Source organism: Typopeltis vanoorti, chromosome 5 (assembly GCF_054136105.1).
Source record: "Typopeltis vanoorti isolate ZY-2024b chromosome 5, IOZ_Tvanoo_1.0, whole genome shotgun sequence".
In the NCBI taxonomy this organism is placed as follows: domain Eukaryota; kingdom Metazoa; phylum Arthropoda; class Arachnida; order Uropygi; family Thelyphonidae; genus Typopeltis; species Typopeltis vanoorti.
Window position 1 is genome coordinate 48213882 of NC_143553.1, and position 14008 is coordinate 48227889.

Consider the following 14008-nt stretch of genomic DNA (forward strand, 5'->3'; position numbering starts at 1 on the left):
TAAAGTAAAAGCTGATAATCCACAAAATAAAACAGTTATCTTCCATAATAAAATATAAAAATATTCTTATAAGGGCATTTTCGTAAGAATTCTTAATCTGTGGTCACCCTGTGGTCACCCTGAATTCTTGTGGTCACCCTGAATTTTTGTGGTCACCCTGAATTCTTACGTGGTCACGTAAGAATTCAGGGTGACCACAAAAAAGCCAGCAATCAGTGCTATAACTACTAGGAGAATGAAAATTCGACCGCCCTACCTGCATAACCGAGTTTTGAGATGCTGTATACAGCCACCCATCTCTAGGACTGTCTGCCATTGCCTCCATGGAAAGAAATAGATTGCCCACCAAGTCATAGAGTGCCGTATCACACAGAAATGAAGAAACTGCATCAACAAGAATATGCGACTAGTCTCGAGAATGTGTAATATTGTTGCAGCTCTAAGGGTAGCTAAAAAGTGCGATCTCACTCCTGTTCTTGCATACATATGGCATAGTTTGACTTCTGTAGTGGGCATGAGCTTATCTTACAAACTGTTAAAAAAAGTGATAGTAACAAAGTATTAGCGTGAAATCTGTTGAATCTAAGGGGGAAATAAATATTAAATTTAAGAGTAATGATTACATTGTGTCTGTTTGTGGGGGGGGTTGCTACTTTTGTGCACTGTGGTGTTCAAACATTGCTATACAAGGCTCCACCAAGTAGTCACAGTTACTATTTGTTACAGACAAAGGTTGATATCCCACTCTCACCATATTTTGTTAATGTTCTGTCAACTGACCTTATTCATCCTAATCGCTGCAGTATTGATTTAATCTCTTTGGATGTAAAAAGCATTTTCTTGAAATGCTCCTTGGGATTGTTGTGTATATGTCACCTCAGACGTATGGTTTGTTAACACTGGGTAAAAAAATTATAGGATATACATGGAATTACTAAAACCAAAAGCTGATGGTTTGATTAATGCCTCTTACACTCAAGCTTGTTATACTTTAATATTTACAGCTAAGAGAATTATATCATGCCGAATATATAATATAAGAGAATTATATTATATTTATATCATAAATAAATTTCGAAATTTATTCAGAAAAGCTTTATTTGAGCATGAACAATTGTTTCTTTCCCTTTGAGTGTGATTTTCATTTTCATTTTTCATTTTCATGTAGTTCCCAATTAGTTTCTTCATTTCTTTTTCTATAACCATAATAACACTAATGATCCACTTTATTCGATGAATCATCTTTACGAACTGGAATAATCCTTGAAAATTTCCATCACACTGCTATTCTCAATCTCAGCGACTCATTGAAGATTATTAAAGGCCGTTGAGAAATTGACAATAGATAACCGAGGAGGGAGTATATATTGTCAATTGGCAATTTCTCAAGTCGGGAGGTACGGCACCATCTCAATCCCCCCTATTTTTATTCGGGCTCGGGACCGGCATAGTTGACAATTCACACCTATGTCTGGAGGGATTGTCTTAAGTATTCCTGATTGTATCCATGTGTGTTCACAGGGCCGGTTTGCGTGCTTGCGGGATGAAACCCCCCAGATAAACTGGGTGAAAAACCCTGCTGTCCACGCCCAAGACCGGCTAACTTGGTTATGGCCGAGGAAGATCCTTAAGTTCCTCACGTCGTCCACGAGAATCGAAACTAGGACACCCCTTCCCCAGGCATATGGTTGCGAAGCGCACTAGGCTAACCGCGCGGACAGATAAATCCTGATTCTCAAACAGTATTTTCTATTCTAAATGACATTGTACGCTTCCGAAATACTTCAACAATTCATCCCTTTTATATTTTTTTCAGGAATAATCTCTAACCCAACAACTCAGACAAAATATAGCATATACGAGTACCCACAATAATTATGATTATAAACATGAAAATGTGTTAATAGTTTGTAATATTACTATCGTGTCAGATTCTCGTCTAGTACTCAGAAATAAGAGCCTCCATATCTTAATCAATTTCGACGAAACGCCATGGTTGGAAAGACCTAGGTTTAAATATCGTGTAGAATGTGAACCTCTATCAGGGCTTTTCAATAATATATTATATATAATTGAAATTTATATATAAATATAATTATATAATTGAAAATTGTATATATATATATATGTTCCTCCTCAATCACATCTTCATTACCTTGCCTGTTGGAAGGACCAGGCTGTGGCTCTTCTGGTGTAACCTTCGTTTCTTTTTATGAAAATATCCAATGTGTTTTGCTTATTTCTCTTCTTCTTCTCACCATAAATTTATTTATAGCAAACAAACACATCATGTACTTTTCTTTCTAGTAATAAGTAGCATTCAACATTGGGGTCTATGTCTTCAACCATTTTTAGAACATCGCTAACTGCAGAGAACATTTCTGCATGACCCTTCACTGTGAATTGTTTAACTACCTCTCCTTGTTTCTCTTTTTCCTCTTCTTTTTCTCGTTTTTCCTCCAGTTCGACCAATTCTTCGTTGGTCAACTCTTCAGAGGGAACTTTCTATGAGTTGAATTATATCGTCATCATTCAGTTCGAGATTCAGAATGTTTGCTATTTCTTCCAATTTCTATTGTTTATTCATTCAATTTACAAAGATTTCCATTTTTATCAAAACTTCCAAACTCGTGCACAAGCCTTTATAATGTCTTTATCCATATGCTACTCATTCATTGAGAGATCACTTCGTCCCAAGCAGCAGAAATATTTTGAACAGCATGATAAATATTGAATGCTTTCCAGAACTGCATGAGAATCTGAACATTTCCTTCAGTAGCAGAAATGGCTTGTGAAAAAGTTCTCCGTAAGCCTTAAACACTGCAAGAACTCCCTGATCAATCGGTTGAATTAATGAAGTGTTTGGAGGGAGAAACATTACCTTGATCTTGGGGTGAAGATCATCTATGTAAGTTGGATGACCTGGAGCATTATCTAGAAATAATACAATTTTAAATTCCACATTTTATTTCACGCAATAGCTTTCCATTTCACTCGGATAAAAGATGATTAACGGATCCTCAAACAATTTTTGAGTCATCCACGACTTATTATTGCTCCGATAATGAACTGGAAGAGTATGCTTCCTAATGCTTTTGAAGACTCGTGGATTCTCAGATTAATCATAAATGATTTCAGTTTAGATCCAACCACATTACCCCCTGACAGAATCGTAATACGGTCTTTAAGAGATTTGAAATCGGTCATGGATGCTAGCTTTTTGTGGATCCCCTAGGGCATTTTTTTCCAAAACAAGGAGGTCTCATCCATATTAAATATTTGCCTTATCAAGTAATTTTCGTTAATAATTTTATCCAATCTCTCCACAAACTCCTTAGCAGCCTTCTCATCGGCACTTGCAGATTTCCCCATACATCTTCACGCTATGCAGCACAAAACGCTGCTTGAATCTCATGAACCAACCGGAATAAGCGTTGAATTTGTAGTTTTAATCTGGCCCTACTTCCTCTTTCAACATGTTGAAGAGATTTAGTGTCTTAGCGTTTATGGTCATAGTGCTAAGGGGGTATGCACATTGGTTCAGATCCTCTATTCATGATGCAAGTAGCGTTTCCATATTACCGATAGGACCTTGTCGTTCTTTCGTTACTATCGTCGATTTAATGGAAGCAGATCCTTTCACAGCCTCTACGATTTTATCCTTATTTTTCAAAATGGCCGTCACTGTAGAATAAGACCATCCGAAGTAATGTGCGATCACAATGAGGGGCTTACCAGTTTCATGTTGCTTTATAACGTGCAACTTTGTTTCAAGATCAATTGCTCGCCTCTTTTTCTGTGATTCTTCACTAGGTTTTTTGATTGAGCGTGTAGGGGCCGTGTTGCACAAAACATCGCGAAATATAAAATATTTAATGATATTATATTATATTAATGAATTATATTACTGCATTTCGTTTTAAAAAATTATTAATTATAGTAAAGTTTATTGCTTTGATACAAATTTAAAGTTTAATATAAATTTACATTCTTTGAATATTTTCCCCAGTGAATAAGTTCAAAGCAGTTGGTTCGTGTCAAAAATCTTAAGATCGGTTTACAAGATGTTTTTAATAAAAAATGCTTGCTAGAGGATAAAGTACTTTTTTCTGGTTTCTTTTGTTGTTAACAAAAAAACCTTTTGATCTTCACTGTACAATACTATACACTCATTAAGAGAGTTCTGAAATGCATTCTTGTAACATGAAATTTTCAGCAAATGCATTAAAGTTTGGTAGACATCTGATACTTCAGCCCAGAAATCTTCCATTTCATTACTGACATTCTTTGGAGCTCACTAAGAGTAAAGTAAACTTCTTATTTTGTTCCCAGATGCTGGCATGGTACCATTTCAAGTAAATCGGAACTTACCTAGTCGCAGAATGTGCGAGTAATTTATCTGAACAACAGACCATCTTAATGGATTCAATGTTTTATTCATTGTGCTTGCTGTGGTGTTTTTTTTTTATTTTTTGCAACATTACTTTAAATTAGCTACTTTCAGAAGACCATTATAAAACAGAAAAACGGAAATTTGCTTAAAAATGAGGCAAATAAAAATGTTGGCAAGCAGTCCATGAGATTAGCAGCAAAACAGCACAGAATTATTTAATTAAACGAAAAAGGTTTAGGAAGTGGTTGACGAAGAAAATTAACGGGCTGGAAATAATATCCAATAATCGAGGAGAAGTACCACAAGATTCCGGGCTCTTTACGAACAAAACATGAATGCTTGGGCTATTCCAAAGCCACTTTGAAAGTTCATTTCCAAAACTACCCTTAGAATTTCAATGCATTCTGCTATTGTTTGTTTGTTGCATAGCAACAACTCCAACACTATGAGCAACAAAGTTTTGCTTTCTCTCTGCCTCTTTCTCTCAGGAACTTTGGTTCATAGCTGCACACAGCTTTCTTTATAAGGAATTCTACTTTCTCGTTCTAATTTTCTTGTTTTCTTATTATAACTTTCTCCAGTTTTCTTCCTATAAATGCTCCTGTTTTCTCATCAAGTTTCCTGTTTTCTTATTATAAAGTTTCCTGTTTTCTTATTATAAAGTTTCCAGTTTTCTTATTATGAACTTTCTCCCGTTTACTCATTATAAATTATTTTTTCCAATTATAAATTGTCTTGCTTTCGTATTATAAATTCTCCTGTTTTCTTATTATAACCTGTCTCTTGTTTCGTTTTCTTATTATAAATTTTTCTGTCTTCCAATTATAAATTCTTCTGTTTTCCAATTATAATTTTTCCTATTTCTTATTATAAACTCTCCTGTTTTCTTATTATAAAATTTCCTCAGTTTTCTCATTAAAAATTCTTCTGTTTTCTCATTATAAAATGTCCTGTTTTCTCATTATAAAATGTCCTGTTTTTTCATTATAAATTCACCTATTTTCTTATTATACACTTTCTCTAGTCTTCTCATTTTAAATTCTCCTTCTTTCTCATGATAAATTTTCCTGCTTTACTATTATAAACTTTCTTCTATTTTCGTATTATTTTCCTGTTTTCTCTTATAAATTTTCCTAGTTTCTCATTATAAATTCGACTTTTTATCATTAGAAACCTAGTTTGGTTGCATAGAAACATATGCAATCAAAAATCCTATTATAGTAACTAATTTTAATAATAAGAAAATAAAAGAAAGTTTTATAATAATAAAACAGGAGAATTTATCGTGAGAAAGGAGGAGAATTTAAAATAAGAAGACTAGAGAAAGTTTATAATAAGAAAATAGGTGAATTAATTTATAATGAGAAAACTGGGGAAAGGTTAAAATAAGAAAACAGGAGAATTTATAAAAGAAAACAAGATAGCAAGAATAATAAAATATTCAAATTAATTAAATTATTTAATTTATACAGATGTAAGTTATTTCACATAATTTTTCATACTAGTATTTTTAAAATACTTTTGAAATAGAGCTATATCGATTAATTTTTTTAATATGTCGCAATAATTCTATCAAATTGCTCTAGAGATCTTTTTGTTGTCGTCATAAGGAAATTAATTTAAAGTTGTTGGGACTTTCACTAAATCGATAACATCAGTTAGCAACAGTGGCGTAACTAGGGGGTGCGGAGGGGGCTGTCCGCTCCGGGCGGCACTTTGAACCTTTTTGAACTTTTGTAATTAATTCTAAAGTACAGTCTCAAGAACTCAGTTTCAAATATTGTAATACTACTGCGAATTTTCCTCACAATTGCTGTAAGTTGTGAGAGGAGTTTTTCTAAATAAAATAGATTAACAATTACCTAGGTTACTATGAAACAGACTTTGTCATTGTCATCGACGATTTTGCTAATAGAAAAGCAAGAAAAATAGCATTTTAGAATGTTGAAGTTAAAGTTTTACTTCAAAAATAAACACAGTGTTTTAATTTATTTCTCTATACATCATTTTGACTTTTTGTAATATTTTTGGTGTGTGTTGAGAGGGGCCACAAACTCTGGGACCGCCCTGGGCGGCAAAAGCTCTAGCTACGCCACTGGTAAACAAGTAATGCACATTATGGATGAAGGAAAAGACGATTTTTTTCACGTAATGAATGATATTAGCAACAAAGAAATAAAACAGACAAGGGCAAGTGACGACTCGGAAATTAGTATTCTAAGACGTTCTTTGGAAGCACATTATTCAAAGAATCAAGATACAGGTGTAGTGCAAAGTTAGGAAACATGGCTGCATTTCTTTCGTCAAAAAAATAGTTGACATCTGAGTTATTCAAATGACGTTCAATTGTTTATCAGAAAGCCTTTTCTACTTAGAGTCTGAACTACCTAGGTAGTTTAGATATCTAGGATTGGTTCAAAAAAAATGAAGTGACGAACACAGATTGCAGCTATTTTGTCTACGCTGACTTTTCAAAGATAAATATGATGTCATGTCTTGCAAAGTTGTAGTAACAAGTGCTTAAATTGATATAGAAATAAAAGTTACCCATAGAATAGTTGAACTCTTAATATTCTATGAGAATATACGATTCATTGGTGAAACTCTGGTTAAATTTGCCACATGCAATACTCGAAAATATTAATTAATAAGTAATTTTTATTTATTTAATAAGTTTTATGTGTTTATTTAAAAATAAACAAATAAAAATATTTGTTTATTTTTGTCTGTTTGTTTTTACTTTTATTTTTGTGATAGAATATGCTCCTCAAGTTACCTGCTACGTTTTCATTATTACTTACTGGGATCAGATGGATTAGTTACTCTGAAGAAATCTTTAAGCATTATTTTTTGGAAGAATGTGAATAATCTTATCCCCTCATTAATGAAAACTTTTTAAAGGTACACCCCGGAAAATAGCTTCCTTGTATAATTCATTGTTGAAAAATATCTTATTTATTTATTATATTTATTCTGCTTACTATAAAGATATAAAGATAATTTAGATCGTTTCTCTTAATAACATTATGTCACTTAACGAAAAATCTAAAATTTGAAAGGCTTATTTATAAAAAGTAGAGCATGATTAGAAATTTTAAATATAATTATATTGAATCAGATTTGGCTATCCATAAAAATATTAAGCGCCAGTGTACTGACTGCTTTTGTCTGCAAATCATTACCTCTAGCTTTGTTTTTTTAGCAGTCGATGTTGTGTCTTCTTGAATAACTGTGTACAACACTCCAGTTATCGTAACACAGAATGATGTTCTTGCAATTGTAGCTCTGCCAGTACTTCTCTAAACCTGTTTCAGATATGTGCGAATAAGAGAGTTTAGAACATTCAATCATTCCTCCATTCTATCTTTCTCTACTTCTGATTTATTCTTTTTTCTTAAAACATGCACCATCAACTTCTGTTGAGTCTCGGGTTGTTACATCCAAATTTCATTATCTAGCAATTGATTTTTTTCACTATATTTTACAAGTAAAGAATTTACCAAAACTTATATGGGTTTGGTAATAATAATCACTAAAACCTATTTGATGAAAACCACGTGGATGTTAGTAAAACAGTATAATAGAGTTCGTTAAGGGAAAAAATGCGTTTTGCAAAAAGAAGGAACAATTTTAATGGTAAGTTCATTAAAAGTGTGTGCAAAAAGTACTAAGTATTAAAAACGCAGTTTGACCTTGTAAAACACATTAACGTTTTTATTTTTGCATCCATCTCTGAGCCACCTATTCATTATTTTATTCTTAATGGTACATTCAGAAATGAAGTACATAAAAATTCAAGGTGAAAAAAGTGACATCTTAATCCATAAAAAGTCCTTTCTTTTTCTTGTGATGCATCCATCTTTACTCTTTTCCCCTGATACTTCAAAGAGCCGGAGTTACCATAGAAACGAGCCAGTGCCAGTTAAGCATTCTACCTAGTGACCCCAAAAATAAAAACTAGACCTTTTTCATTGATCAATGGTGTGATGTTGTGACAGCGTTGGCTACCGCTAGGTAACGCAACGTTCTTGGTGATTCTGCAGAAAAATAGTAAGTAGATTAGTCCGCAATATAATCATAGCAACGAGTAAATACTGAATCCCTTGTGAATGACTTGGGAACAATATTGAAAACAAACACAACACCCTGTCGCAATGCATTGAAATTGGCTATTTCCGATCTACTGTGTAATGAGAACCTTTGTAGGTTAATTGAAGAAGAATGCAATTAACCTGCTGTGGATAATTAAATTAAAGAATTCGAGCGGGAATGCATTGGAATTTACCAATAAGGAAGCCACTGAAGAACTTAGAAAGAAATTAATGGGATACAAATTAGTTGATTTCTGTGTCTGGATCCTGCTCTTTGTTTGTTTAATCGGTTGTAAAGATAAGTCGTCAGTTGGCGCTACAGCGACCAATCTATTCATCTGTAGAGAGAGAGAGAGAGAGAGAGAGAGAGACACCTAAAGTCCAAAAACGTTCTGGCTTTCATGTATTAATTGCTGGTAGTGAAGAACGCCTACTAATGAATGTATCTTATGCTACAATAGGAATTCCCAAATGCCGAATCTCGGTTCGCATTTGTCCCAGCAGGCATATTTTAATGAACCTAGTAAGATTTGAATCATTTTCACTTTATTGTAAGTTAGTAAATAACATTGTAAACATTAGTCGCGTCATGATTACAATCGAAACCAGGTCTTTTCTAGCTAAATGATGCAAGGTGAGTGGTTCTTCCACCTGCCCTATTGAGGTTTGTATAGGTAACAATGATTTCGATATTAAGTAACTATTCAGTAACTATATTCCTGCATTTTTGCAAGGTAGGTAATCATATTACATTTAATAGACTAACCACTGTGTCGACTACAGGTAGATGATCAAATACGTGAAGACATATAATGAACAACAGTGACATCCGGTGGATTGGTTGGTTGTCTATTTTTAAATTACAGCCAAAGCCATTAAGATGCGAGGACAGTGTATTATGTGCCTGTTTTGCTTGCCTGCTTCATGGATAAAACCCTAAGTTTCCTGGAAGAAAACTCCGTATTACGCTAGCTACCTATAAATGTTCCTTGAGCCCTAGATAAGATTCGAACCCGGGTATTTCAAACAGAATCAGATATAAGTAACGAAGCGTTTCTAAAATATCATATTATTTATTTAAACTACAGAAAATATAATGTCTTTCAAGAGAGAACTTCATGAATTCGAAATTCACCCAGAAAGTGTTTTCTTGTAAAAGTTGTAGCAAAATTCCTCCCATCTGCACCAAAATCCTCTCTCTCTCTCTCTAAGATTTGCTCGATTCTAATCAGAAGAGGGCACTCCAGATAATTAATGATCTGTCTCTCACATACCCACTTCAATCCCTCTCTCACGGACATTCAGTTTCTGTCTTGTACCTCTTCTACAGATATTTTTATGGACAATGCCCTGCTGAATTGGCTACTATTATTCCTCCACTCTCCTCCAAAATAATTAAAACAAGAGCCACTGCTAACCAACATCCTTTTACAGTGGTTCTTGAAACTTACCGAACCAACTTCACTGCCTCCTCTTTTATTCCATTTACTTCGGTCCTTCGGAACAGTCTCAACCGCTCTGCCTTTCCCAAAGATTACAACGCTCAGCAATTCAAGCAAAATGTGAACAGATGATTTCTTTCTTCTATTCCTCTTGCCAACCCACGACGCTGATGTGCTATAGGTCTTGTGGCCTTTCGAGTGTGGATCAGATATATAAAAAAAAACGTTTCCGCACGACTTTATCAAGGTCACGGAATAAAGTTTTAACAAAACGGAACAGCTATGTCTGTTTAGAGATCATTTAAATATGAAGCTCGTCAACTAACCTCTTTCTTTATTATACTCTAAAAGCGTATGGCTCAAATTAAAGCATTCGTTAAACGACTGTAACCATAACAACAGAAGTCATTACTCTTTCGTCAATGAACGTATAATATTCTTAAAGGCATTTTATAAAGCAGCAGCGGTGTGTATACCAAATAGTTTTTTTTTTCTTTTTGTTTTTGCTTCTAGAATTGTACAGTTTCTAACAAGACAAAAACACAACTCGTTTTTTTTGTCTTGTTTTACCTTGTCGTGTTGAAGCAAAAAACGGTGCTTCTACAAGTTTGTGTAACAATATGTTGCAGCATTGTCTCTGTATTCTGACACGATGCCTTATCAGGTTCAAATAGTTGCCCTATGTAATAACTAACACCAGGGATTATGATCACCTGAATATGTTCAAACTGATAATCGTACTCCCTAATCCGTTCCAACACTAATTGTGAAAGATAAATAGTCAACTGCTATGAGATAAATCCCGTAATTGTGATATGCTAATACAATCTCTTAATATGATTAAACAACACATGGAAGTATATGTCTACATTATTATACGATATCAACGGAGTACTGTAGCACATTATCTTTTTCATTAAAAATTGCGCCTGTCCTATTCGCCTGAATTATGCGAAAACATACACAAATACACGTAAACACAATGCAAGTTTCGTCGATTACTTCCTGCAATGTTTGTCATAATTTGTCTGCTTCTGCCCTCAACTTCAGTTTTTGTAAGATTGATTATTGTTCCACTGCTCAGTTTTTGGCTCCTTGATGCCACATAGTAACAGAGATCAATGAATTTATATATCCTTCTCTTATTCTAACTTATTTCTACGCTAATGACTAAAATGTACAGCTGTTGTAAACAAATATTAGTAATGGCTAAGGCGTATACGTCCGACCACAGAAGCGAGGGCCGTAGCTGGCAGACTGCCAAGAAGAGTCAATTCATGTTGAAGGAGAGAAAGAAATAAAGCGATATACGAATTGATCACCAACACGCAAAATCACGTGCTTTATACGTAAAATTTTCCACCTGTTATAAAAGCAAAATATACCACTTTAAAATGTACAATGATCATAAAAGAGGAGTTAATTTTCCGACGTGTAATAATAAATAACTCATCCCGCAATACGAATTGATTACCTTAATATAGGAATGGATTCTCCTTCTTTTGACATGCGCAGAAGTGTCGAAGGGTCTCCCATCTGTGGGCGTACACGCTTTAGCTATTACTAATGCACTAGATTTGTCTGTACAATGCTGTACGGAATTTTAGTTGTTTATTTCTATAAATCTTTAAAATATTGTCTTGTTCTTTTGCTTTAAGCTTCAGCTTGCTGCATCTTCAATAATTCAATGTAGGCAGCCTATCCATACTTTTCTTGTTCTGTCTTTTTATGGGGAGGAGATACATGGAAGAAATACAGTATTTTAGAATTCTACACTGACGTTGATATCGGCATAGGCAGACTTTTGTGAGCTGAGTAATTTCAATATTTTCTGATATCGTTCGTGTACTATTGAAAACCATTCTGAAGATGACAGGTACAACCCAAACGGAACAAGATCATTAACTAATCATGCTTTGCTAATATGCCAATTTCAGATACACAAAAGGCCCCTCCTCCTCCTCCTCTTGCTGCAACCTTTCCCTTCATTTTTATGCTAATAACTAAACTTGTTTTTTCTCAATATCTTGTAACATTAATACAATAAACAGTGCTTATTTTTTGAATAAGAAAAATTAGTTAACAGTTAGAGTCGAGCATGTTTCAATAAATATGATTTTAATAATATTCGCCATTCGGATAACATAAAATAATGTTGTTAATTACTGAATTCTCACGCTCTACATACTGAAGAAATTTCTCATCACTCTCTGTTGGTGTGTATCTCTAGAAATTACAAGACCTAGTTCTCGGTAGAAAACTGTTATTCTAAAGTTTACAGGATAAATAACTTGCTTAGCATTTCAAATTGTTCTCAGTATCATTTATATTCTGTATTTTCGCAATAATGTAATATCTTTTATATAACCGACATATGGAGTAGATACATCTTGAGACCTTTAGTTGACAATTGATACAGTGCATTATAAGTAATTGCTAGTGACTGTGCAGAATTTAATACCCCTACCGAGATGAAAAGAATAGATGACATCTGACAGCTCTGTTCCTGACCACACATAATACAGACCTGAATATTCCATTCAATAAACTTGTTTACTATTGACGATAAAAGTGATACTCTTTCCTAACGCTTGCAAATGACAACAAAGTGCAAACGCATTGTCTTTGTAAAGACTAAAGGTGATGGAAAGATGTGGGTTGGGGGATGACTTGTACAGAAAGACAACTGCTGTATAATATCGCATGACTTTTGTCAAGATAGATAATGCAATGCAGGGAGAACTACTTGTTTACCTAGTCATGAAAGGAGATGGATCTTTTCGCAGTAGAATTATTTGGATAACTAATATTGAAAATATATTTCACCTTCAATGGTGCTCTTATATTAAAACAGTTATTAGTAAATAATTGATTTAATTTTTCTTTATCAATATGTAGAGTATAAATGATCAATCATTATTATTCTACTAGTTGATAATACGGTATGGCGCAAAAAAAGTACTGAATAACCACTATATATATATCAATATATGTTATGGAGCAAAAGAGTTTATTAACACAGAAATTAACACAGAAATGTGTATGTACATCTGCAAATATTCGGTGGAATCTTGATGAATAAAGCATTTACGTAGATTATGTTGCTCGAAATGGGCACCTTGTCTTTCTAGACAGATTTCATCGCGCATGCGAAGGTTTTCTGTCATCTTGGAGAACAAGGATTGGGACATCTGCTGGATATCCATGTGATTTTATCCCTTAGTTCATGAAGGTTCGAAAGCTGGTCGTCGCGGAATACCCATTCCTTCAACAAATCCGCAAACGAAGGCATCATGCGATGTGAGATTATGAGAAAGTAAAGGGTATGGGAATTCTGTGAACTTCGAAATGAGCCTCCCAGGGTATGTGCTTGGATAAATAGACTCTAGAACCACGTGATGTGTGACAAGTTGCTCCATCTTGTTGGAATACCTGTGCGTGAAATGGAATGCTTTTTTGACCTTATCGTCAAAAAATAATGCTTTATTGACGACTTCCTATGCACTGGTTGAACGGAACTTACACATTCTCGATGTAGCTTTCGCTATTCAAGGTCACGGTTATACCACCCTCTTCAATGAAGCAAGGTCCTAATTATGCAATGGCAGGAAAGCACACACCATGCGGTGACCTTCTCGCTGTGAAGAAACCCGTAGATTCTTCTGTTCACATGACCACTTAGATGGAAATGCCTTTCGTCCGAGTGTGTCATGGAGGAAGGACGGATTTTCGTAAACATAGACCAGCATGCGTGCACAGTATTCCCCCTGTACAGCGTAATACGTTGCTGTGAAACACTGACCCATCTGAATGATGCACGAAAAGGCATCCTGCTCCTTAGGGATTCTCTCTGTAGTAACTACCTCGATATCCAAAGTTTTACAGCTGATGGACATGGACTGCGTTTCGAAGACTGTAACACTTGCTGCGGCACACACCTGTGGTTTTCACTTGTGTTAACAGTTCGTGGTCTCCCTAAATGTCCTTTGCATTACGGCAGAACACTCCCGGCAGTTTAGAATCTCTCAGTTAAGGCAATGATGACACTATTGCTTGGGGCACGCTTACAAAAACGACGTAGC

At 34.6% G+C, this 14008-nt stretch overlaps 1 protein-coding gene across 1 annotated transcript in view; it reads left to right on the forward strand.

The window, feature by feature from the left end:
• The window catches only part of LOC150106375 (erythroid differentiation-related factor 1), a 381623-nt gene that overhangs the window by 1017 nt on the left and 366598 nt on the right, over window positions 1-14008 (forward strand). The window lies entirely within an intron of this gene.